Consider the following 27,923-nt stretch of genomic DNA (forward strand, 5'->3'; position numbering starts at 1 on the left):
TCCTTCTGTGGGGTTATGTGAAAGATTCAGTGTTTAAACCTCCTCTACTAAGAAACGTGCCAGAACTGCGAGCTCGCAAAACGATGCTTTCGAACTCATTGATGGGGACATGCTGCGCTGAGTGTGGGAGGAACTTGATTAACGGCTTGATGTCTGCCGAATCACTAAAGGGGCACATATCGAACATTTTTGAATGCCTAAAAAACTTTTTGAGTTTTTGTATGTGTGTGCAAAGCATTGTGAAAATATCTCAAATAATAAATTTATTGTAGAGCTGTGAAATCGCTTCAATCATTTGTAATAACCCTGTATTTACATTCACTGTCCCTATTCTATATGCCTGGGGTCGACTAGCTGTTATCTCCACATGATGTTAAAATGACAAAGTTTCACCGTGTTGATAGTCCTTTTGCATATCCTCAGAGGGTCGCCCGACGGACATGTCCCTGCGGCGTTAGGTTTCCTGAGATGCGGACGGATGCGAGTCCCCACCAGTAGAATGGTCCGCATCGGTGATTTCGTCGTCCTGCTCATACCAGCTGATATTATTGGGGTGCTCCAAATTTTCCTGTGCGGCACTGATGTGTGACATCTGTTGTTCTTTCGCAGCTTTAGACTCCACCGCAGAAGGGGTAGCAGGCCCCTGAGCGGATGCAGCGTCTGAGCGACATGACATCTTTTCACTGTCCGAATCCATATGGTCTGCGACATCCGAAGCTTGTGGTTCCAAGTCAGACAGGTCCATAGTGTTAGACTCATCTGGGCTCCCAAGAAGAGAAGGGAGCGTCTCCGCAGAGTTTAGTCGGCGCTTCTTGCGGCGCTTTGGCGAGCGTTGGTTGCGGGCCCTAACCTCGGCGTCTGGTGTTGGCGAATCTTGCATCACCTGCATTCTCGCCGCTGCCACAGCGGCCTGGGGCCGTTCCACTTCACCTTCCATGCCTGTTGTGATGCTGTCAACCACTTTCTGCACCACCTGTAATGTCTGGGATTGGAGGTTGTTCGGAGCCATTCCTTCTTCAGTGGAGTCTGAAGGTGCCTCAGGCAACTGCGGCGACGGTTCGATAGTGCGCTCCGACCTCGGCGGCACCTCCCCGCAAAGCGCCGCCACGTAAGTGATCGGCAGAGACGATGGTGTAGTCGGATTCTGGAGGTCTCTGCTGGGGAGTTGCACGAGTCTCCTCTGCATACACGCAGATCGAAGGAGTCCTGCACCACCACACTTGAAGCATGTCTGGGGCTGTCCATCATAGATGAAAATAGCTCGACAGCCGCCGATGGTGATGTACGATGGCACATGTTTCGTAAGGGCAATCCGTACCTGTCGGACATCATTGAGCACTGGATATGTGCTAAAACTTGCCCAACTTTCGGCCGTATGACTGATAACTCTGCCATTTCGCTGGAGCGATTCAGTGACCAATGATTCTGGTACCTCAAAAGGCAGCTCGAAGATTCGAATCGTACGCACGCCCTGGCCCGAATGAGCGACTAAAACTTCGCCAATATGACCATCGGAGTGTCGGAACTGGAATCCTTGTTTGGCGGCTTCAATGATCCTGTCGCATGCTGTGTCGTCAATCATCTTTATGTAAAGAGTGCTGCTCACGACTGATAAATCGAAAGCCTTCGGTCGTGCATACTCGTTACAGAACGTGAACTGTATCGTGGTTTCTCGGAAATTGTGTGCCATTGCGTTCGATTCAAATAGTAACACGCGCGAGTGACGACGGTGTAAACACCGCTTCTTCCGCTAACGTTTGCAGCCAGGACGTAAACAAGTCCGAGCTGCTCCGCGGCTAAAGGCGGACTGACTTTTGAAACTGACGGTTCGCCAACCTCCATACAGGTCAGTACCTGTCTCCTATTGAACTGAAATTATTACACTCTTCTGGACGGCTGAGGGTATGTCGCCTGTCTTACATGTCTTACATACCATAAGCGATAGTTTTGTCATGGATTGATCTCCCATAGGTCTCAGCAACTCTGAGCGTAAATCGTCCTGTGCAAAGGCCTTGTTTCGATTTAAGTCTTGCAGTGCTCTGTCAGTTTCTTCTAGCAGTATCGCATCTGTCGTCTCATCTTCGTCTACTTTCTCTTCCTTTTCGATATCATCGTCTACTATTTCGTTTTCCTTGTATATAGCCCTTCGTGTAGTTTCCTTCCATTCGCGTTGACAACAATAGGCTCTTCTGCCGATAGAAAAAAATGTTCAAACGTGTGTGAAATCTGATAGGACTTAACTGCTAAGGTCATCAGTCCCTATGTTTACACACTACTTAAGCTAAATTATCGTAAGGACAAACACACACACCCATGCCCGAGGTAGGACTCGGACCTCCGCCGGGACCAGCAGCACAGTCCATGACTGTAGCGCCACTTTATTAACCCTCCATTCCATCTAAGCATTGTTTACATGAATGTAAAACGTATTTCTGGTTTTCCTGTGGTAGGCTGCTCTTAAACATAACCACAATGTCCAGAAATTGATCACATTTAAGTAGTGCTCAAAACAGAAAATTAAAAGGCTGTCGAGACAAAACATTTATGGTGAGCATAATAACAGCACCTGCACGCTAGGAACGCCCTGATCAGAATTCATACAGAACATGGGAATTTTCTGTCCTGTGTCTTTCATTGTCGTGATATATTCATGTGCCTTTTCAGTTCACCTGTCAGACAAGCAATCAATGTAATCGATGGGTAAGAAATGATGAGTTATTTCAGAATATCAGTCGCTTTTTTAAATGACTTTTACAACTTTCGAAGTAAGTTTGTCTACGGGAAGATTCTCTTTGTTCAGAGTTTATCACATGCTTCATGTTTTACTTTGTTTATTATCAGATAGGCAGATGCCTTTCCATATTTGTGCCTTGTTTGAATAAAATAATAATTTCATTCAAATCGTGTTTTTGATAACATCTTAAGTATACTCATTTTGATGTTAGGGGAACTCCCTTCAAGTTTCCCTGCCAAGGCGACAATACTTCATTGCATTTATTAATACCTTTGCGTAGGGTAATTTAGATTGGTTCTTAAGGGAGTGTATGTCTGTCTCACAATCAGTGCTCTGATTCAGATTTTTACATTCAAGTTACTTGGGCTTTTGCATAAATTAGCGATTGTTCCTTGATTTTACGAATATAGGATGCTCTGTGATGCTGTCAGTCACCATTTTTCGTGTTTATTGTGTATGATCAGGTAACTGTAAATACTTAGAACTGCAATAGTCTATTGTACTTTGCTGCTGCAAATAAGTAACAAACGTAATTTTATTTTCAGCTTCATGTCTGTAGTTTTGTGGTTCCTGCACGACATCTGATTGATGACAGGCGTCGTTTATTTCGCAATGTAAGTCTTTTGAAAGCGTTTTATGTATGTACAGATTCTTTGTGGTATGGAAAAGTGTATAATGATTAAATTTAGCTTGACTAAACTTTTATGTCCAGGTTATTCAGCTTTGTAGAGATACAGAGCTAGTGAATAAAAACAGATACTTGGTTGTATAAACCTCCAGCCGTGGTTGAAAACTTTTCTCTATTTTTGAGCCATGGTGAAGTAAATTACATTAGCAAACATAAGGACCGGAACAACCTTAAAAGGGTTCCAGAGCAGTGAGTCACTCATGTCCTAGATGTCATATTTCGTTGCATTAAACCAAGGCGTGGACATATCTGTTCTATGTAATTCTAATGTTTCGACATCTTATTTGCAATGTTTGTGAGGCACAGCACGGCGTCATCTCGCGAAAGAACTCAGCCACTTGATGATGAGTGACACTTGCCGGCCAGGGTGGCCGAGAGGTTCTAGGCGCTACAGTCTGGAACCGAGCGGCCGCTACGGTCGCAGGTTCGAATCCTCCCTCTGACATGGATCTGTGTGATGTCCTTAGTTTAGTTAGGTTTACGTTGTTCTAAGTTCTAGTTGACTGATGACCTCAGGAGTTAAGTCCCATAGTGCTCAGAGCCATTTCAACCATTTGAACCAGTGACACTGTTCAGATGAGAATGGGGCTCAGTGCATGAAAGAGGAGAGGGATCGAATAATCGTTATCAGCGACTGCAACAAATGGTATGAGGTAGTTTATTGTCAAAATGATGAGCTAACGAGCCATTATATGAATGAGGGAAGTGTTGGATACTGGGAATACATTCTGAAAGATGGTGGGGGCGAAAACGATTTTGCAGTTAGGGCTGGTCGCGGTGAACAGCAAAACGTAATTGACGAGTTGCGTTTCATGAATACCACCGGCCAGGAAGCAGAAGCCAACCTTGGTTATCGATGAAATGAACACCCTGCCGCTGCTCGACATGTAGAGGTGATGGTAATGATTTACAATTACTATAACGAAAAGAGTGAGAGAAGAGTTAATCCACTCGGTTCTCGTGTATCTTCACCAGATAGGCGCTGTGAGGCAGGTCGTTATTTTTAGTGTCACAGAATTTTTGAACTAAATGAAGAACAAGAGAAGAATTGCGAGAAGGGCTACGAAACGAAGTTAATAAAATAAAGAAAAAGGAAATTAGGAAACTGACAGAAGAAATTCAGAAAGTGGCTCGGGACTCAAATAATGAAAGACTTTAAGCTAAGAAGGTAGTGATGGAAACCGCCTAAGAATGTAGGAAAACGGAAGAGGAAGGTTATGAAGAGATAAAGAAACAAACTTTTAGGGTTAAAACCATAGAACGTGCACAGAAACAACTTTCAAATTTGCAAAAGGATCAAGTGCAAGTAAGTGACAGACAGGAAAAGACAGAGAAACGTGCTGACAAGCCGGAGAATCATGTCGGCCAACTCGAAGACTATATTTACACGAAATTAGAAGTCGTGAATCAATTAAAGGTCCATAACCGTGAACGTGGACCACAAGAAATACAAATTGCACACACGGCTACAAACATCAATACACATTATGAATAGCAGAATCTACGGATGTTTCTGCCTCAGAACAAACAACAGCAGGACAGAATGAATAGCCTGGGGGCGCAAGAAAGCAGAGAGGTAGAATGACAACGTTGTTCGGTTTTAAACAGATATAGAGTGTTAGCTACAGAACAGAACGGCCGCCGCTAGCGCAGGAAGTGGCGGGAAGGCCGTAAGGACTCATACCGAGTTGGCAGTGTGGAACCGGCACTCAGGGGCGCATGGACTAGCCTTTCTGGGTTCAGACAGAAACAACACATCGCGAAGGAAAGAAAGCACACACGGCGATTACTGTCAGTTAGAGTATGCGTTCCAAGACTTCAAGGCAAATGACTCATCGATCCACCCCGTAGCTTCGGTTCGACAATTCGCCAGCTGTTTTCCTCCGAACCGTCCGCCTGCTTAGCTGAGCGGTAATGTGTTTGCCTATAACGCAGCGGTACCGCATTCGATTCCCGGCCGGGTTGGAAATGAGGTGTGTTTTCCTAAACATATCATTATGCCGACGCGCAACTCGCGGATGTCACCTTCAATAATATTTGAACCGGGAGGCCGAACTTTCCCAGACGGGGCCAACCCGGCCAACAATGGCACATGATCATTTCATATCCTCCCAAAATCTCATCACATCATCGGCTACATTTTCCGATGAGTCACATTGACACAGAGGCTCTAAATGGACTCTTTCCAATTATTAAGAAATGTTCGTCGTGCGTGGCATTTAGAGAGTAGTTCCTAGCGATTTACTTGTCACACATGACACAGGACAAGGTTAAGTAAGAAATAGTAAATAGAGAAGGTTTTCTGTAACGCGGTTCAGTTTTTTGAAGAGTTCGAAACTAAGAATATCTAGACAAACCTCTGCTGAAATCATGTGGTTGTGCCATGACAAGTTAGCAACGAAATATCGTTGCACCTTAGGTCCTTAAAATAAATAGAGCGTGAGTGAATTCAAGATATGGGTGGAGGACAGGTGATGTACAGAAAGAAAGTGAAAGAAGAAGGAGCTGTGGTACCTATCAGTATGGACCATGGACCTAAGAAAATGAACAGATCGGTCGCACAGTTTATGAACGGAATGAGTGGCATTGTAGAGGACATGAAGTAAAGGGTAGTTGAAACTCACATAATAGGAATAGAAGTGCTCAGCTCCAGGTGGAAAACACCAACTGTTGAATACGAAAGACACAGAATTACTGAACCATTGAATGATTGCCTGCCGCTGTGGTCGAGCGGTTCTAGGCGCTTCAGTCCAGAGCCGCGTGACTGCTACGGTCACAGGTTCAAATCCTGCCTCAGGCCTGGATGTGTGTGATGTTCTTAGGTTAGTTAGGTTTAAGTAGTTCTAAGTCTAGGGGACTGATGACCTCATATGTTTAGTCTCGTAGTGCTTAGAGACAATTGATCCATTTATGTTGAACGATTGCAGAGAAGACAGTACAGTATGGTGTGTTTATTTAAAATCAGATACAGTGCATAAATCATCAGCATAAGTGTTACTGGTGATAGCAATTTACCACAGATGTTACAAATATCAAGTTACAAAACTCTAATATATTTAAAGTATGAAGTGTGAGGAGGTTGAGCATTTAAAATTACTGACGATATTGTGTTCAGACTTCATTAAATTGTAAGTAGGTTAATAATGCCCATATGTAGTGTATATGTGTTCATTTTTGTTGAATCTGTTTAATTTTAGCAAATCATGTAGCAAAGAATCCCAGTGATTTGTTAGTGGCTGTCTGGGAATCGTGCAGTGTTTTTGTTAATTCAGATGTAAGGATAGAGCTATGCATTTGCTCTTTCAGAGCTCATATTAGTTGTGTTTTTCCCCTATTGCTGATTGCGTCATTTCAGGAATCTGAGTGTGTGCAACCGGATAAAGTGTAATCTTCGTGGATATTACAAGATACTAGACAGTGAACTAATACTGAATCATGCGGTTTTCTGTAATTATATAATAGGATTCAGGGGAGTGACGTGTGCAACAGATGTTGAATTATGTTATACAGACGGATGGTAGATATCGGTTATGGACAACACGTGATTCTCAAGTATAATAAGGAGAACACAAATAAAGAAGTGAGTACACGCATATAAAGGCTCGTCCTTAATGTCATATATAGAATAACATAATGAGCATCTCTGCTCAACTTCACCTGCAGTTCTCAAAACGATAGTCGGTTGATTGAACTAATATGCGTTGCAAAATTTTTGTATTGTGATTCACAGATGAAGCATGCGGCAAAGACAGCACTGCAGAAAGAGCACCAAAGGGGGGGGGGGGAGGATGAACAGACAGTGATGTAGCCAAGATATAAACACGTTACCACTAAGGGCACACTTAAGGTCGAATTCAGTAATCACTGATGGTGACTTTCTTAATTATGCAGCGTTTACGATTTACTTACATGATATATGTAACTACTTGGAGTTACAGGCTTGCAACTAATTAAGGCGAGTAGGTCCTAAGGCAGTGCAGAAATGAAAGATGTACGCTCACTAACCTTCTACTGATCTTAATGTGCATGGAATAAACGTTCACACAGAAAGGCAAGATGGTGAGTGTGTTGCCATAAGAAGTGCTGGCTATTGGGAAGACTGGATTTATCATTGAGGCCATTGGAGCCCAAGCACAGATTGTATTAAAGGTGTGGAATGAAATCGGCCATGCCCTTTCAAAGGAACCATCCCAGCATTTGCCTAGGACGATTTAGGGAAATCTCAGAAAACCTAATCTGGATGCTTGGGCGCTAGTTTGAACTGTGATCCTCCCAAATGCGAGTCCAGTGTGCTAACAACTGCGCAACTCACTCGATAGCACTGAGTACCTATTAGATAGTAAGTGCAATGCGTAAAGGTACATGTGACAGTGCTAGAAATAAGAAGTCAGACAAGGACATTTGTTTTACTTGGGAACATTTTTTATGTCATCAGATTACTCCAAAGATAAATTGCTACACGTAATGCTGTAATGGAGACGTATTTATGTATCATGTTTAAGGCCAGGTTCCCATTCAAATGAGCAAAGAATATCCAAAGTTTGGATTTTTTTGAGACACTGACAAGAGGTACAAAAGATCTGTTTCTGGATTATGATTGACCATACTTTGAGCTTTATTTTAAATTTTCAATACAAAACAAAAATCACGCCTATAATTATGGTTTGATCAAGGATCTGAGAGTTTGAGATAAAATTAAAAAAAACTCTTAGCTTTATGTATGAGATGGTTGTAAAAATAATAAAATACGACTGTGTTTAATAGCTTCTCACACTCTATTGCTAAGGGGGAAAAACAATTTGATATTTATACATCTTTTTTGAATGGAAAGCTAAAATTTACTTTTAAAAAAATTTTATCTTATTTATCCTCAAATCAAAATCCTTTTTCGTACACAAGATTTTTATACTTTTTGCATTCAGTTAAAATATATCATTATTGTGATTTTTCTTTCAATCATTAGACTTTGGTTAAATGTAGTCAATAAATTACACTGATGATGAGGGGTGTGATCAGGGATTAGCGTTAATAGATAGAAGTGGCTGGTAGCCTCTGGCTTATAGTTTAATGTCTTATATAATTCATATGAGAATATAGAACTTCTGTAGTTCACTACACTAAAAGGAAACAGTCACTTGAATGGCGTGATATTTGTTTTTGCTATAATTTATCAAAGGACTTTATGAGAGATTTTAAATATAAAGTAATATAGTTTTTGATTTCTTATCACCAAAAATTATCAAAATATGGCATTAGAGAATTCACAAATAAACTTGATTGGTGCCATATTTATGAATACCAAAAATTATCACATTATTTTGTAAGAGAATTTAAAAATAAAGTAGACTGGTGGCCTATTTCTGAATACCAAAAGTTATCAGAAAGCTGTATTAGAGAATTTAAAGGGTATAAGAATGTAGGCTTCCATGGCCAGTGTCATGTTGACTAAAATTCTTCTGGGTATTATGCCATGTCATTGCTAACAACTAACAATAATAGTAAATTGCAGTGGCCTTCCTGCCTTACCCTAGGGAAGGATGTTGCAATTCGGAATTTGGCCGAAACGTCGGTTTTAGTTTATTATTGTTGTTAGTTGTTAACAATGACATGGCATAATACCCAGAAGAATTTTAATCAATGAAACCAGGATACTTTTCAATAAAATTGATTGGATTTACACCAACATCAGCATTTGACTGTGTGACCCACATAAAATATTGGAAAGCATTATAAGATTTCAAAAAGTTAGTTAGTGAACCTCTGTTTCATGTTTTTTGATGAAAAATGCCCATTTCTCCTATCTATACATAGGTATTGTCTGATTTAACATGATCAAATAAAGAAGAATGAATTATCAGGTAATTTTTTCGATTAATTTTGGAAACTACAAAACTAATGTAAGACATGTCAAACTCGGCTGAATTATTGTACATAGTGATAAGTAATCCAAAATTTGTTGTTCCACTTAATTTGACAATCTCAGTGTTTTGTGATTCAAAGAAAGTTATAGGAATTTTTGGATTTTTTATTCTTTCTCACTCCATCTTGAATGTATACTCTGGTTCATATCTAACCACAAGAACAGAAGGTTCCATAGATTCCAAAAAAAAAAAAATTACTTACCATAGGAAGTGTAGCTTCTATTGCAACTGTAAATTGGTTAAAGTCAGACCATCAGAGAATGGCATCATTTGCATTTCACTCCAAATAAAAATTGCAGTTAAATCTCATTTGCACATAACTTCCCTGTAGTCTTTAAAAAACCCACATGCAAATCTAGAGGTAAGAGAATTTCATTATTCACTCTTCCTGTCTTCCCATTATTAAAGATACATCCTTCTTGTTTAACTGATTGGCTAGACTGAAGCCAGTCCATAAGGACAGATGAAGAAACAAAATCAAAACAGAACATTGTTTCCTTTCTTTATAGTGGTAATATTGAATTCAATGACAATGATAATGAATCTCTAATATTGAATTCATTAAGACATTTTTAAAACCACTGTCACATAAACACCACTGTAGTCACTCAAATTAAGACTTTAGTAAGTCATTTCTAAATCCTGTATAATATTAAAAATTGGAATACCTGTCGGATAATGTGGGTTGTCAGTTAACAGTGAACCTAAGTAAGCATTGGGTTTGAATGAAGCAGTAGTATGAGTTTCTCTGTCAACACTGTCTTTCCTATGCTATCCTTTGTGCTAATGTGTAACTTAACATTGTTTTCAACAATAAGTCTATTAAAAATTTCATACACATTTAATGTTAATATGAGGCCTTTTCGCGTGAATAATTTTTTGTAAATTTTTTCCATCGCTTCGCCATTACAATATAATTTATTATTTTATGGTGTTAAATTTGGCCTTAGAAATGTTGTATAAAAACCAACTACCGAAAAATTGAAACTTTATGGCAGATTAAAAGATTGTGCGTGAATGAGACGAACTAAGGACCTTTGCCTTTCGTTAGGAAGTGCTCTACCATCTGGGCCACCGAAGTATGACTCACAACCCATCCCCACAGCTTCAATTATGCCAGTACGTTGTCTCCTACTTTCTGAGATTCACAGAAGCTCTTTGCAGAAGAGGTCCAGCACACAATTTTAATCTGCCAGAAATTTCATATCAGCACACACAATGCTGCAGAATGAAAATCTCGTACTGAAACATTACTGTAGCTGTCTCTTATAGGTACTCTCAAACTTTTTTTATGAGAACAGATGAAATAGATGACTCACTTATACTAATAAAACTTCAAGCATAAATGCATAAATTTACTGAGATCCAAAATTAAGAACTTCTTAGAAGGAACTGAAGAATAAGCATGACAAGTTCTTGCCTATCTCTAGTCAGTGCACAACAATTGGACCAAGTGGAGGTGGAAAACAACATTGATGATCGACATTTATATTCTACTTACAAGATACCAAAACAGGAATAAAATAAATCATTTGCACGTCTATTTTGAAAGCTTGAGTCAATCGAAAAATTTATAAAAATGTAAAAAATTGGAAGATAGAGGTAATGGAAAGATTACTATATTTATCGAAAATAATGACGAAATTAAACCATATATGCAAAGATAATAAATAACATAAAAGAAAATAATAATATTGGCTTAGCAAAGGCTAAGGGAAGACATCCTTGAAAAAACATTTCTTTATCTTCCAGTTTGGGGCTAGCTCTCCATTTGCTGGAAAAAATAGAGTTAAAAGACCTGAGATGATACAGTCATGTGAATTAAATGGTAAATCGATAAAGCTAAGGAAACAGACTATGAAAATTGTAATATGGAACATTAGAGTACTAACGAATAAAGAGGGGGAAATAATTAGACAGTTAGAAAAAAGAAAACAGGTCGTTATTGTGTTATAGAAAAGAAAAAAGGAGGGAAAAAGCATGGAAAGTAAAGGATTCTACAGGTACTTTTACAGCAGGGTGCAGCAGGAGTACCAAGTGAACTGATGAAATATGGTACAGATAAAGTACATGAACTATTGAGATGCCTTTTTGGAACATGCTTAAATGGCGACACCATAGCAGAAGACTGCAAAGTAGGATTTATATCAATATTCAAAAAGAATAGAAGATGAGTGCGAGGAATACAGAGAAAGAATAGCTGCAGCTAATGTATTTAGCAGATTGTATGGAAAAATTATCAAACATCTTTTGGAAACAGAATTTAAGGAAATGGAGGCCAAGGAACAGGAGGGCTTCAGAGCAGGGAGAACAACTATAGATCATCTGTTTTGATTACAACAAAAAATAAAAATAAAAATAAAAATTCTTGAAATCAACTCCATCCTTTAGTAGTTGTATACATGAAGAAATAATATTCACATATGAAACTTGTGGAAAGCTTTAAAAGCGTTTGATATTATTTCCATCATAACTAAAGAAATGTGGAACTCTTACAAAATCTCTATTGCAAGAATAAATGTACAAAATTATCTCTCACCTGGATTTAAAGTTGCAAAAGGATAATGACAAGATACAGTCTGTCACCAACACTTTACAAATTAAAAAACAGATGATCATTGGAAAACTGAAAAAGAAATGTGAAAACATGGGGATCCCAGTAAATAATATTACATTATATTCATTGCAATTTGCTGATGACCAACAAATTTTGTACATTATAAGGAAATTTATAGAGGAGTATAAAAATGGGAACTTCAGGTCAACAGGAATAACACACAATATATGGTAATAGGAGACAGAAATCTAGATTTGACATGGGAAGAAGGGATGGCAACTATTAAACACCCAGAATCGTACAAATGACAAGGTGTGAATGTCAGACAAGATGGAAAAGAAGACAGGAAAATTAACTCAAAAATATATGCTGGGTATTTTAGTATTGCAACAGTAAATGGTATTCTATGGGGCAACAGATTAGAAATGACACAAGAAGAAAAATCTTCAACACAGTCATCAGAAGCATTATGGCATATGGCTCTGAAGTAAGGACAGTTAAATCACAATCAGTAAATAGGTTGATGGCAGTGGAAACAGCCTTTTAGAGGGGCATCTAGGAGAGAAAGATAGTCTTCAGGAAGAAAATGGACATTACAAATTCAACTGCAGATTTTGTAGAGATAAAACAATTGTTATGGTATGAACATACAAAAACTATGTCATAGGAGAGATTAAAAAGAGAATTATGGAATATGGACTACCAGGAAGAAAGAGAAATGGGAGCCAACTGACATCATGGATTCAAAAAATTCAGACTTCTACCAGAAGACGAAATATTTAAAAAACATTTATGGACAGAGTAAAATGGAAGATAAAATCTAATTTGATGTGTAATCTTGAGATAAAAGAATGAGTAAAATTTAGTGTGACACTGGATAGTAAAAATAAAATAAATACAGCAGTAAAAGAATGCTAGACAGTGATGATACAGATTTTGGATAAATGTGTCAGCACATTTAAATATATTGGTAAATTACAAGTAAAATTTGATGGAAATAAGCTAACGATCAATAGAATGAATATGAAGGCACAGAAGGAATAATGAATTGATTTACTAAAAAACAGTTTACTAGCTTCATTTATGTGAAAAATTTGATGATATTGATATGATAGAACTTTATATGACTAAAAAGCAGTACACAATAAAATAATACAAATAAAACAAAGCCTAGTAAAGGAAATAAATGAAATTATTTACAAAAGAAATTGTTGAAAGATTTGTTCCTAGTTTTTCTACAAACAAATCTCGATTTGATACATTAGTCAATTTAAGTGAAAAATTGTTGAAGGTTTAATTATTAATAAATGAAGATGCCAACTCAACATGTTTCGATGAATGATTTTAGAGATTAAATTCATAAATTAGCAGTTTTCATGGAGAATAGTTACCTGGAAATAAAAATTATCACCACAAAAATGTTTGAATTACACACATGTTAATGAATAAATTTAGTGGTTTTGTTGTGAACAATCCAAATGCAGTACTATATCAGATTAATATGACAAATAACTAAAAGGGTTAGTTATTATTTACTTTTCAACCTGTTTCTCGGTGAGTACACTTATTGTGATCCAAGGTCGAAATTAGAAGAAAGGTAAGCTAGAGGCTAAATCCATTCAATGGGGCATAAAAGAACATCATAGTGCATCTATAGATCAGAAAGATATAGAAAAAAGATTCAAAACAGATAAACAACTTCAGTTAGTACCAAAAGGAGGAAGGCATACTTCTGGTGCTTCAATTGGAGAAAAATTTGCTTCGGTAGCTCAGATGGTAGAACACTTGACCGCGAAAGGCAAAGGTCCCCAGTTCGAGTCTCGGTCGGGCACACAGTTTTAATCTGTCAGGTAGTTTCATATCAGCGCACACTCCGCTGCAGAGTGAAAATCTCATTCTGGAAACGTCCCCCAGGCTGTAGCTAAGCCATGTCTCCACTATATCCTTTCTTTCAGGAGTGCTAGTTCTGCAAGGTTCGCAGGAGAGCTTCTGGAAAGCTTGGAAGGTAGGAGACGAGGTACTGGCAGAAGTAAGGCTGTGAGTACCGGGCGTGAGTCGTGCTTCGGTAGCTCAGATGGTAGAGCACTTGCCCACGAAAGGCAAAGGTCCTGAGTTTGAGTCTCGGTCGGGCACACAGTTTTAATGTGCCAGGAAGTTTCATTTTGTGTGTTAATTATAGGTTCAATGATATTCATAATACAACAGATGGACAATTTTGGAAATAAGAATTGTCATAAAGACTTGCAAAATTAATTTTCGAGAATTAGAAACATAAAATGGAAATCATTAGACACCAAAACATAAAATTCGATTAAACACTTTCAGAAAGAATTAAACAGAATTTCTCATATGGCCAAAAAGTATATTAGTTATAAAGGAAGAATATTAGGCAATATAAAGAAGCCAATAAGTGTTCATGATGCTGTAACTAAACAATATTTAGAAAATGATTTAAAAGATCATTCCATAAGGGTATGTATACTAGTATTCTAACGCTATTCAATAATTGTATTACCAAACAATTATCATCAGATTTAATTTCATAAATGCAGTTGATATGTGAAAAGGTATATGGTAAACAAGCAGTTGATTATATGCTTATTAAAGGTGAAAAAACAGAAAAGTTCATCATTTTTCGTATGACTCCATTCTTAATAAAATTTTCGTTATTAATCGAAATATTAAAAACTATACATTTAAACGATTGAGGTATTTTCATATTTAGTTTTCAATGTGACTTGTGACACTGTATCTATAAAAATCGAACACAAACCAAACTTTATAAGCACAAGAGTAAAGGTTATGTTAAAATTGCAAATGTAGTAGTAAAGATAATTATATTTTCAATATTTATAAAGGGATGATAACATCTGGTGCTCGAAGTGCAGAAAATATAGTGAGACTCGTCTCCCTCAAAGAATCACCATTAAAAAATGGAAGAGAGAGAATTAAAGGTCTTCACACAGTATGCAAGACTATAAAAAAGTAAATTATTAAAAGTGAATACCTGTGAAGCTGTTATTATTGAATTACATCATATCTAATCAGAATTTCAGAGCCGTGCATTCAATTATGAATATAAGGGAAAGCTACAACAGCTACACTGGGATGAAGTGTATAAGGGACCCGATGCAAACTTGAAATATAAGTAAGTAGGTAACCCCAAAAAATTTTAAACAGATAATGTAAAGGAATTTTATAATAAAGATTTTCAAGACCTTATGAAAAAATAAGAATTAATCACTATTCTACTTTTACAGAATTACATTATTTATTGTTATACAATCACACATAAATTAAAGACATTGCATGGAGAAAAAACAAAAGGAACTTTTTATGAGTAAGAATTAAAGAAAAGCAAAAATACAAATACATATTTGTAGAAAGATTTCCAAAAAAGGATTGTTAAGTTTTTATGAAGTGGCTTGGTTTTGAAAATACTCATAGTAAATTTGTGTCAATGTTATAACACCATAATATTTGCAACATTTCGTTTTAGATTTGTATTTTTTTTTCTAATAATATTTTATTTAATACCTGGAACATCTTTTAAACATACAAAACAGCAAACTTAAATTCGATAACAAACTAGATTCTTCATTATTGTCAAAATGTCCATGGATTAAAGCTAAAAATATTGTTGAAGTTGTAGTATATGTATATCCTAAAAAGTCTGTCCATGACCATACTAAAGAAAAATAGCGTATTAATTATAGAAATTTAAAGAGGAATTACTTGTTCCCCTTATAAGCGAATGCCCACATACTAAACTGATTTGTGAACCAATTCTATATGCATTAATTAGGAAATTTAAAATAATACAGACTGAAGATTTTCAATGCTGTGTTATTGAAAAAGTTTTACGATCCATTAGAGTATATGGAAAACATAAAAAGAAAAAAGGAAAAGAAAATAGTAAAATTGAAAAAATCATTCACAAAATTAAAATAGAATTCATAGTAGTTCTATTGATTGTATAGTTAATACTATTAATTTTTTGACAGAAAATTTAACTTTTATGAGATGATATGTCATACCAACACAAAACTTGTTATTAAGACTAATTTTTTCTTTCAAAATTAAATTTTATTAATAATTAAGTTATTCTAACTCAAGCTAAAATTCTTTGAAGACATATACTGTCAGGAGCACACATCAGAATTGTGAAACATTACTATATTTGGATTATGATTCATTTTATATTAATATGTAGATTATGGTGAAAGAAGTGCTAAGTAATAATATTTTCTGTATAAAAAGTATTTTTATATTAGAAATCTTATGCAGTAAAGAAAATCAACACATCAAAAATAATTTTTAAAACTTTTATATTTCAGTAAATTTGCTTCTAACGAAATTGAGCGCACCAAGTGCAAGATTTTTCAATGATTAGGGATTTATACATCAATTAATAATTTTACATTGCAGAAATTTAGAGAGTGTGGTTATATTACAGTGTGTAGACTTCGCTTAAACGATTGTTGTCTAATGACTACTGAGGTTGCTGATATGTAGTACCTAGCTGTGGGTGGAAAAAAAATGCAACTAATATGACAAATGTATATTTTGCAGAGTGTCGTGATACGTTTGATCACATAGTGTATGCCTGAAACAGTAATTGTCCTAACACTTTTTTTTCAGGTGCTCCTGAAATTTTTTTAATGTATGTAGATTTTGTGAGTAAATGAAAAACCCAAATAGTGCCTTCTGAGTAGAAAATAAAAATAGTCTGACTGTGTGGTGATTAGGGCAACAAAGTGCTGACTAAACCTTATCTATAAAAGATAGGAAAAGAACTCTGTTCATGAGTTCTTAGTGCACTAGTCACTTAGAAATTACGAGGGGCGTTTAGTAAGTAATGCAACACATTTTTGGCCTCAGCAAATTTCTGGTGGGTCAATGATCAAGATTTCCCCTTCATCGAATACAGTTTCAGGTTGCTCCAGTAGGTGGCAGCACCATACGTACACTTCAAAATGGCGTCTGTAATGGAGGCGCATTCCAGGCAGATAAGTGTCATTTAATTTCGTCTGGAGCAAAACCATAGTACAATAGATATTCATTGAAGCTTGCAGAATGTCTGCAGAGACCTGGCAGTGATGAAAAGCATGGTAAGTCTTTTGTCATCGTCGCAACACAGTCGCGCAAACCATTCTCCACAAAATTGGATGCCAGCCAGCCAATCTCTGGTGTAATGTTGGAGTGTGTAGACACTCTCATTTGAGGTAACCTACGGACCACAATCAAACACTCCCTACTCAGCTGGGCATCTCTGTTTGTAGTGCTGACACACTTATTCACCAGCTTAAGTAATCAAAGGTCTGTGCCCACCGGGTTCTTCGCCAACTAACAGAAGAACACAAAGAACAATGAAGAATCATCTGTGTACTATTGCTTGCTCATTATGTGGCTAATGAGGAGGTTATTGCTGCAGCAAGGCATTGGTTCTGACGTCGACCAGTAGTGTCAGACCATGAAGGCACAAAGGCACTTCCTATAAGCTGGGATAAGGCCATCAAATTAGACGGAGATTATGTTCAAACATAGGAAATTGTAGCCGAAGAGTGGGGGATAATATGACGACTGGAACCTTCAATAAAATCAATTTACTTTAAGTAATTGAACTGCCTTCGTACATCAATCTCGAACTTGGTGGCATAGTGGTAAAGCGCGATCATGAAGACCAAGGTATTGTGGAATAGAATCTTGGTGAAACCACAGATGTTTCAGCCTTCGTTTTAACCTAGGTTTCCACTCCCAAATACGTGAGAACTTCCAAGGAACTACACGTGGCTCTGATTCCATGTAAACAGTACATTCGCTATTATAGTGCCTGTGTTGTTAAGCAGCACGGTGCAATGTTCCACTGCAGAGACCACAAGAAAGGCATGGAATGTATTCGCACTGGCGAGCACAAATGTCAGTCTGAGGAAGGTGAAGATTTATGTCAGAGGTGGAACCCTCATTTCCCACTTCTGCTGAAGCAGGGATTGGCTATCTGTGCAGATCGAAACTTTCATTTGACTTCGTTCATGTGCCAAAACCTGCACTTATACATTATGTGATTCCCGAAGGGGGATGGGGAGGGGTAGGTGTTTAAATACAAAGACGGTTCCTGGTATCAGGGGATAAATACGATTTTGCAGTCCCTACATTGTGAACATTATATCGTACTTCTTAACAACATAGGAAGCGAAATACTGCATTCATCCGCAGATAGCAGGCAGCACTTTGCAATGAAAAACCTGCCTCCCCTATATGGGAAATCCATAATCTATACAAGTGCATACATAACTAGGTTTTGCATGGAACCCTCAGAGCGTGGGGCCTCCTGCCACTTGTCTGTCTTTCTTTTTCCAAAAGCTGATGATATATATTATCCATTCTATTGACAGACAGCAATTTCTGTAACCTTGTCATGTCAGTAGATGGAATTGTATGGTTGTAAATCAGACCTGTGGGTAACAGCCATATCCATCTAATAAAGTTGGTTCCTGATCTGCCCTATCATCCTCAGTTTAATTTATTCTGTAAATTTAACCAACATGTAACTGAAAAAGATATTTAGAAGAAATATGAATTTTAATTGATTAACAAACACATACAATTCTTCCACACACACACACACACACACACACACACACACACACACACACACACACACACACACACACACACACACACACACACACACACACACACACACACACATATATATATATATATATATATATATATATATATATATATATATATATATATACCCTAAAAGAGATGTGCTAATAAAAGGGATAATTTTTTTGCCACACTCGATATGCCAAACAGTCTTAGTCGCTGCAGAGACTGTGCGGCTGGTCCGGGTAGAGGTTCGATTCCTCCATTGTACATGGGTGTGTGTGTTTGTCCTTAGTATAATTTAGGTTAAGTAGTGCATAAGCTTAGGGACATTTGAACATTTTTTGATAAATTTTTAAAATTCAAATAAAATATTTGTTTTAAAAAATCTAACCATCTTTTCCCTATAAATGAGTGCTAAAATAGAAAGCTTAGATGAGTAATTAGAATATTTTAAAATAAGTTGAACTTCAGGAATGTTACAAAACAAATAATGTAAAGGATATTGTAAATAAAATAAAGATGATTTGACTTAATTAATAATTAAGTATTTAAGAAGAACGAAAGAAAGGCAAGGAAGAATTGGAAACGATTATCTTGACTTTAAAATAGACAATAGTGATGAGTATGATGTTTTGAAAAATAATAAGAATAAACCATTGGAAGAAATATTTCAATTTTACCAATGTATTTATGAAACAAAAAGATAAATCATTAAAAGCAATATTTCTATTTTCTATCAGACTGCATGGGAAATGACGATAGATTTTTCCATTTTCTACTAACGTGTATAGGAGAGAAACAAATAGAAAATAATGTAGGGTTGCTCGATGTTAATCCTCTTCAAAACACAGTGAAACAAAAAATTACGAGATTCGTTGCAGAAAATCTGAAATTGTTTAATGGTTTGAAAACAAATTGTAATTTATTTTGCGAATTCAAAACGCAGAGAAATAATAAAATTATGGAATGTGGAAGTTAAACTCAACATTATAGGATTCTTAGAGAAAACTATACAATTAAAAATTTTGAAATTGAAAAAACCATATTTTAAGAAAAATCTATACTTTCCATGTTTGAGGATTGGCATGAACATCAAATAGAATTATTGGTGTACAGTTATGGATTAAAGAATATGTTCTATTAAGAGATTTGTCTCGCATTGAACTACCAGATAGAGTAAAACATTAAAACAGGTGTTGACATAAAGAATCAAAAATATTTCCAATTCATGCAGCTTCTGTAGACAGGCAGAAATATAAAAAATCCTGACAGAACAAGTAACTATAAAATTTTGTTAAGGAGTTTGAAGGAAAAATACCTAATATTGCGTATCCTGTTGAAATTAATGGTATCCCAAACACTGAGACTAATGTGATCTCTTTTCCATTGAAGAAAACATATTCCCTGATGATATATATTTTGATGTATATCCATTGAAAATAACAAGACCTAAAAAGGAAAAACATTAATTTATTATAATTTAAGAACAAAAATAATTGTCTGTGCTACCTGATACAGGATTTACTTCAACCTGTTTCTAGCCAAGTTACTAATGAAGACAAAAAAATTATTTGTGATTTGTGTTTGTTACAGTTTAATGATAAAGAAAAATTAGATGCCCACACAAAAATTAACTTGAGAAGAAAAATCTACAGATACGATACTTAAATAAGACTTTTTTGGTAAAAAAAGTTATACACATAAAATAAAACAGTTCATTATTATGATAATTTAACAAGAAATTCTGTAAATCTATATTTTAACAAATAAAAATCCTACTTTTGTTCCAATTTATTTTCATAATTGAACAGGATATGTTTCTGAACTGTTATTGAAAGGTTTCAGTTATGATGAAAAAGAGATGATTAAATATTTGCTAATGAAAATAAGTATATCCATTAGGGAAAAAAAAACAAAAAGTGAGATTTATTAATAGAGTTACACTTACTTTAAGCCCTGAAAAACTTTCTTTCTAGAAAAAGGTTCAAACGAAAAATATAAAGTTATTTTTCCAGAAAGAGTATTTATTTATTTATTTATTTATTTATTTATGCATTTATTTTATCTGGCAAGAGTGTACAGTAGTACAATGATAATTATAACAATAAAAAATAATTATAACAATCAACAATAATAATAATAGTAATAATAATAATAATAGTAATAATAATAATAATAATAGTAATAATAATAGTAATAATAATAATAATAATGACTATGTACATGAAAGTAAACATACTTTTCTTTTCTGAATGTCAGTCACATTGTTAGTTGGGAATTTTGTCGTTATGTTCTTGCAGCTTGTGAGTTATTCTCATCGAGCACAGACATGAGACGATAGAATGGGGTGAATGAGATATATAAGAGGTAGATAGGTTAGAGGAAGAGAAATAGAACGGTAAAATTCGAAGCTGTGATGGAGAGGAGAAAGAAAGAGATGGGAGGGGCACAAGAATGTTGGCTATACCGTCCCTAATATGTATGTTTTGAGTTCCCTCTTGAATGTTGAGTAGTTCTGGATAAGACGCAGATCACAGGGGAGCGCGTTCCATAGTCGTATGGCTGAGATGGAGAATGACACGGAGAAAGATTTTGTGTTATGTAAAGGTACAGCCAAGATGATAGACGTATCCGATCTGGTGTTGCGATTGTGGAATGATGATAGGTGTTTAATGTGAGAAGATAAGTATTGGGGGCACCAGTGGCTAAGAAATCGATGAAGTAAGCACATCGTGTGGAGATCGCGTGCTGTATGTGGGCGTATCCAACCTAGCTGGGAGTATGAAGGACTGATATGATCATACAACCGAATATTGCACACGTATCTAACGCAAGCATTCATCACTAGCTCGAGGCATCTAGAATTTTCACTATTTGTGCCGTGTTGAACTACATCGCAGTAGTAAAGATTAGGCAAGACTAGTGTTTGGACTAATTTTTGTTTAACATGGGTTGGAAATATTTTTCTAAATTTTTGAATTGCATGTAGGGAGGAGAGCGATTTCTGGCAAGCTGTGACTGTTTGTTCTTCCCAGTTTAGGTGTTCATCCAAGATTATTCCAAGGTCTTTTACTGTTTTTTGGTATGGTAGTTGGGTACCATTGAGGAGTATTTGAGGGACTGTTTCGCGAAAGTACCGGCTGATTAACTTTGGATGAGATATAAGTATGACCTGGGATTTCTTGGGGTTTAGTTTCAGACCTAGGTTCTGTGCCCATCGAGAAACAGAGCAAAGATCTGCGTTCATACTCGCTACTGCGCCAGCAATGTTCTTGGGGCTTGCACTTATGTACAGTTGGATGTCGTCGGCATAAAGATGGTAGTTGCAGGAGTGAATCACTGAAGAAATATCATTAATGTACAGTGAGAAGAGTAGTGGACCAAGGACGGAACCTTGGGGAACTCCAGAGCGCACGCTTTTCCATGATGACTTTTCCGACCCACAAATGACTTGTTGACTTCTGTTTTTGAGGTAGCTGTCGAACCATTGTATTGCGCTGTTTGAGAAATTCAGCTGTTTCATTTTAATTAGTAATATATCGAAGTCAACTGTGTCAAAAGCCTTGCTAAAGTCAAGCAGTGTTAGGATAGTAGCTTCACGTCTGTCCATAGCATGTTTAATGTCATCAGTTACTTTGATTAATGCGGTTGCTGTACTATGGTGCTTTCGAAAGCCTGACTGATATTCGTCATGGATGTTATGAGTTTTGAGGTAATCCGTCAGTTGTTCATGGACGATGTGCTCTAGGGCTTTAGAAATTGCAGGTAGTATGCTGATCGGCCTGTAGTCACCTGGCGACTTAGGGTTGTCAGTCTTGGGTATAGGCTTAATTAAACTTTGCTTCCACTCCGTAGGATATGTACTACTGACAAGAGACAGGTTGAAGATGTCTGTGATAACTGGAATAATACTGTCTACGACGTTCTTAATCATGCCAATGCTCACTCCATCATTTCCTATTGCCTCGGAAGAGATTCTCATAATTGCCTTGTGTACTGTGCCGGTAGTGACATGTTTTAGGAAAAACTTGTCTCTCGAGAGATTGATATCTTGGGGCTGGTAATTTGTCGCTGCGTGGCAGTTTGCAGCTGTTGAGAAGAAATCGTTTAATTCTTCTGCAGACGCTTGATAAACAGCGTCAGATCTTCGCTTCCCTATACCGAAACTGCGCAGCTTTTTCCACAGTGCAGCAGGTTTTGATATGCCGCATACGACAGAGCGGGCATGTCTGATTTTGGCATTCCTCACGCTTTGCTTGGTTCTGTTTCGGAGTTTCCTATAAGCTTCGTACGCCTCGGGAGTTGGGTTACGCTTGAAGGCCCTATGTGCAGCATCACGTTTATTCATTAACTGACGTAATGCAGTGGTGAGCCACGGAGCGGGAGCTCTCTTTACCTTAACAGTGCGTTGAGGAGCATGTTTATCATACAGTGCAATAATTTTGCGACATAATTTCCGAATTTTTTCGTCTAAAGTCGGTTCATCGCTTATATCATGCCAAGGGATGTCTGAGAAATCCTTTTGAAGAGCGTCATGGTTAACATTTTTTAAGTTTCTGTAGGTTACCAGGTGAGATTTTTCTTTGGTAGTATGCATTGAGTAATTTAAAAATATCACGTCATGAGCAGAGAGTCCAGGAGCGGATGTCTGATTGGCGCGGATTATTTTATCTGGTCGCTTTGTTGCTATTATATCTATGATTGTGTGGCTGTGTGGCGTGTGATGAGTTGGGTCCAGCGCTGTTAAACTCATATCATTGGAGTGGAACAGTCGCCTTAGTTTTTCGGCAGAGGGAGATTTTAACTGTAAGTCGATGTTTGTGTCGCCCATAATGATTATGTGTTCATACTGTGTCACGAGTGAGGACAGGGCAGACTGAAAGGAGGACATGGCACCGACGTTTGGAGGTTTGTAGATTACTCCAATTAGCAGTTTCTGATTTGATGTATTTATTTCGAAAAACAAGAACTCTGCTTCTCCTTCGCCCTTTGCATCCGATGTGCATAGCACAGTAGGTGTCAGATCAGAGCGAACGTAGGCACCCACACCACCCCCGCGTCGTGTTTCACGATCTGCCCTTAGGAGAGAGTAACCAGCGATTCGGATAGCGTCGGAAGAAATGTTTGGTTTCAACCAAGTTTCAGAGACGAGGATAATGTGGAACAGCGATTGGCAGAACAGGTCACAGAACTCGTCGAAGTGAGCCGTTAGTGACTGCGCGTTCGCGTGGGCCACAAAGAGCCCGCCGCCGGAACCGGTCCGTCCCATTGTGGCCGCCTGTAGGACCGAGCGCGCTCCGTTTACCTGCTGGCCGGAAGAGGGACAAAAGCTGGATTTCGCGGGGCAAGACATATTTACAGGTGTGTCCAAGGACGTGACTGACTCAAGCGTCTGTGGACTAAAGGTGAAAAACACGCTGGAAGTATCGAAGAAGGGAGTGAAATGATAGATGGAAAGTGGCAGTAGTAGTTACGAAAAAGATAGTAGTAGTAGTAGTGGTAGTGGCGAAGATGAAAATAACAGATATAGAAAGGCGGTTGTAAGGAGATTCCTGCTAATGGAGAATGTTAATTCCCATTTGACTGACAATATGAATATACATGAGCACTTATAATAGACAAATAAAGAAACAATATTTTTGTGAAACAATGGACTGATTTTAAATAGAGTACTTATGGTACTTATAGAAATAACGGAGCAGTATTTAAGCTAAAAAAATGAAAAGAAAGAATAAAAAAATTAACTTATATTAGACAGATTACAATATGAGACTTTGTGTCTCGCGAGATTTCGCTCAGTCTTTCAGTTCCAACATGTTTGTCACCGTTTTCCTCCCTCCTTCCGTCTTGATTACGATCCTGCCATCCTGGGTCCATACATTTTGAAGGCCAAACTGTGTGATCGCAGCGTTCAAAACTTTTAGTCTTTCGCGCGTCAGATCTTCCCTCAGGGTAACCCCACTCTTGGCGAGTTTTCTTTTCTGAGCAAACACTTCAGCTCTTTTCCAGTAAGACACAAATTTAATTATTATGGGCCTGGGTTTCATGGCACCTGGTATCCTGCGCCCTACACGGTGGCTTCTGTCAATATCGCCCACGTCGATCTGCACGCCAAGTTTCTCACGCACGAGGCTAATGGCCAGGTCGTCGGTGTTTTCGCGATCGTTTTCAGCTACCCCGAACAAGCGCAAGCTGTTCCTTCGCTGATACTGCTCAATTTCATCGGTGGCAGCAGACAGTTTAGCCTCTAGGTCGGCGGCTTTTTTCTCTTGTGCGGCCAGGGACTTTCTAAGAGACTGGATTTCGGTGCTGTTGCGCCCGACAGACTCTTGTAGTTTGTCCATGACCGCGGCCGTCACGGAGTCCGTGATGGATTGCACGATAACGTCTAGCGTGTCTTTGCTGTGCAGCGCCGCACTCACCTGAGACCGGACGAGCTCCCCGATGTCGGGAAGCGGGGCCTCACCTGCCGCCGGAGACCGGGCGCCCCCGCTGCCTGCGCCCCTGTAGCCTCGCCTGCTGCCGCTTACTCGTGCTCTTCCCATTTTTCACTCACTTATCACTTATCACTTGTGGTAATCAATGGAGAACAATACACCACGGCAAGTAACACTTGTTTAGTCAGATGCACACGTTGTGGACTGCCGCACTTCTCTGTAACACCTTCAATGAGCGGAAAAACTCGCGAGCCGAAGAAACGCGCGTCACTCAGTGGCCGCCATTATAGTAAATAAAAAAGTGATTATCCATATAACTATAGGGATAAATAGGAGGTATGAGAAACAATACTTCCAGCAAAAGAAGAATTTAACAACAAACATAAAGATTATAATCATGCTAAAATAGCTTAGAAAAATTTAATATAAACAATCTTGGTGAATATCAAGTTTACCCTTAACAAGTAACGCTCTCGAAATTATTGCAAGATATGGTAGATATATGTAATTTTGACCCAAGTTTGTATTGTTAGGTGCCTGGTTTGTCTTGGATGACTGATCAACCACATGAAAATCATTGGATTATGAATTTAATTTTGGAAAAGGAATATAAGCCGGTATATCCATATGATGCAAGAGATATGTTCGAACAACTAATAAATATATGGAAAATTTTTATCCAGAAAAGAAGCGAATTATTTGGCATATTTAGATGACAATGATATTTACCATATGATGGAAGTGAAAGGGATAAACCAAAAAAATCGTTTCTGCAAAAAGTGAAATTTCAGACACTTAAGGAAATGGTTATATTTTGAAAATTGATTCAAACTATTACTGGATTTACATAAAGATTTACCACTAGTACCTGAAAATAAAATTACTCCAGGAACTAATGAAAACTTAACTAATAACTGATTTTGATAAGGAATAGAGCTACATTTTTCATTAGAGGTATCTGAAACAGTACATAATGTTTTAATTTTTAATAATTTCATTCGTTTTGAAATTATATATGCTTAAATACAGAAATTCAAACGAATGGAAAAAAATTGAAAAAGATTTCTACAAATTGATGAATAGCCCAGTATTTAGAAATACAATGCAAAATATGGCACACAGAGTCGATATAAGATTAGTCTCAGCTCCTCATAAATGTGAGCTAAACAAAATCTTAAAAATAAAATAATACTTCATTAAAATTTTGTGTCCCCAAGTATCAATAGAATTAAAATCTTGATTTATAAACATATATTGGAACATTCATAGACTATTATCAAAAAAATATTGTATGATTTTCATTATATCATTATGAAAATACGATATGGAAAAAATACTAAACTTCCTTATCAAGATTCTTAGAGTTATATCTATAACACACAAACAAGATTTCTTGAAGATCTGTAATGGGTGACCAATTATTTTGATACAAATAATTGTCATAAATTAAAAATCACAGTATACCTCTAGTCAATCAAAAACATATTAGTAAAAATGAATTATGAATATAATGGAAATATAATTGAAGTACTTTGTGGTTTAAGAGCGAAAATGTATGTAAATAAAATTGATAGTAAGGAAGAGAAAATTGAAAGGCATAAAGAATTACCTCACGAAGAACACAAGTCGATATGACAAGTGATATATCTCGAAAAATAAAATAATACATTAATGTATGGACACTTTAAATTCCTGTTTAATATATTTATGTCTTCTATTAGAAAACAAATCATTCATTCAACTCATAACTTCCATAAAATTGGAAAGAAAAATATTTTTTTCATAACTCTCAATGTAAAATATCAATGCAATAATTAACATTTAGATGGATCTATTAAGCAACTCTTTTGATGTTTATTTAAAATATATTTTATGTTAAGGTAGTCTAATTCTTCAAAAACATTACAAAGACCATTTACAAAAAAATTATATTTTGTCTTCGTTATATTCTGGAACACATTTCTTACGTTTATTTGAATAGGTGTCTTCAAATGTTGCATTCTTATGCATCAATTTAAATCTTTAATTTCTTGGTAATTTTATGGTTTCCGTAGATCATATACTCTTTTTGTGCAACTTTCATTTCGAATTCATTTTAGAAGCTCTTTGTAATATTATTTGTTGATTTTTTCCAGAAACAAAATAAATTTTCATTATCATTTTTCTTACAATATTTGTTTAAACAAATTATACACACTTTTCTATAATCAGTCTCTCTAAATTTCTACAATGTAAAATTATTAATTGATTTCTCAATCCAAAGTAATTGAAAATTTGCTGCATTGATTTTTCTACTGCATAAAAATTTCTAATATAAAAATATTTTCTATACAGACTATATTAACACTTATTACTTCTGGTGTCATAAGATACGTATTAATATAACATGACTCATAATCTAAATATAGTAATGTTTCACAATTGGGGTGTGTTGTCCTGACAGAATATATCTTCAAAGAATTTTAGCTTTAGTTACAATAACTTAATTATTAATACCAAGTTTTGCTTTGGTACAGCATATCATCTCATAAAAGTTACATTTTCTGTCAAAAAATTTATAGTATTAACCATACAATCATTAGAACTACTATGAATATTATTTTCGTTTTGTGAATGATTTTTCAATTTTACTATTTTTTTCTTTTATCTTTTGATATTCTCCATATACTCTAATAGATGGTAAAACTTTTACAAAAAGGCAGCTTTGAATATCTTCAGTCTGTTTTATTTTAAATTTCATAATTAATGCAAATAGAATTGGTTCACAAATCAGTTTAGTATGTGGACATCCGCTTAGAAAAGGAACAAGTAATCCCTCTTAAAATTTCTATAATTAATACAATATTTTTTTTAGTATGGTCATGAACAGTCTTTTTAGGATATTCATATACAGCAACTTCAACAATATCTGTAGCTTTATACCATGGATGATTTGACAATAATGAAAAAATCATGTTTGTTATTGAAT

This window comes from Schistocerca gregaria, chromosome 8, assembly GCF_023897955.1.
Source record: "Schistocerca gregaria isolate iqSchGreg1 chromosome 8, iqSchGreg1.2, whole genome shotgun sequence".
Taxonomy (NCBI): Eukaryota; Metazoa; Arthropoda; class Insecta; order Orthoptera; family Acrididae; genus Schistocerca; species Schistocerca gregaria.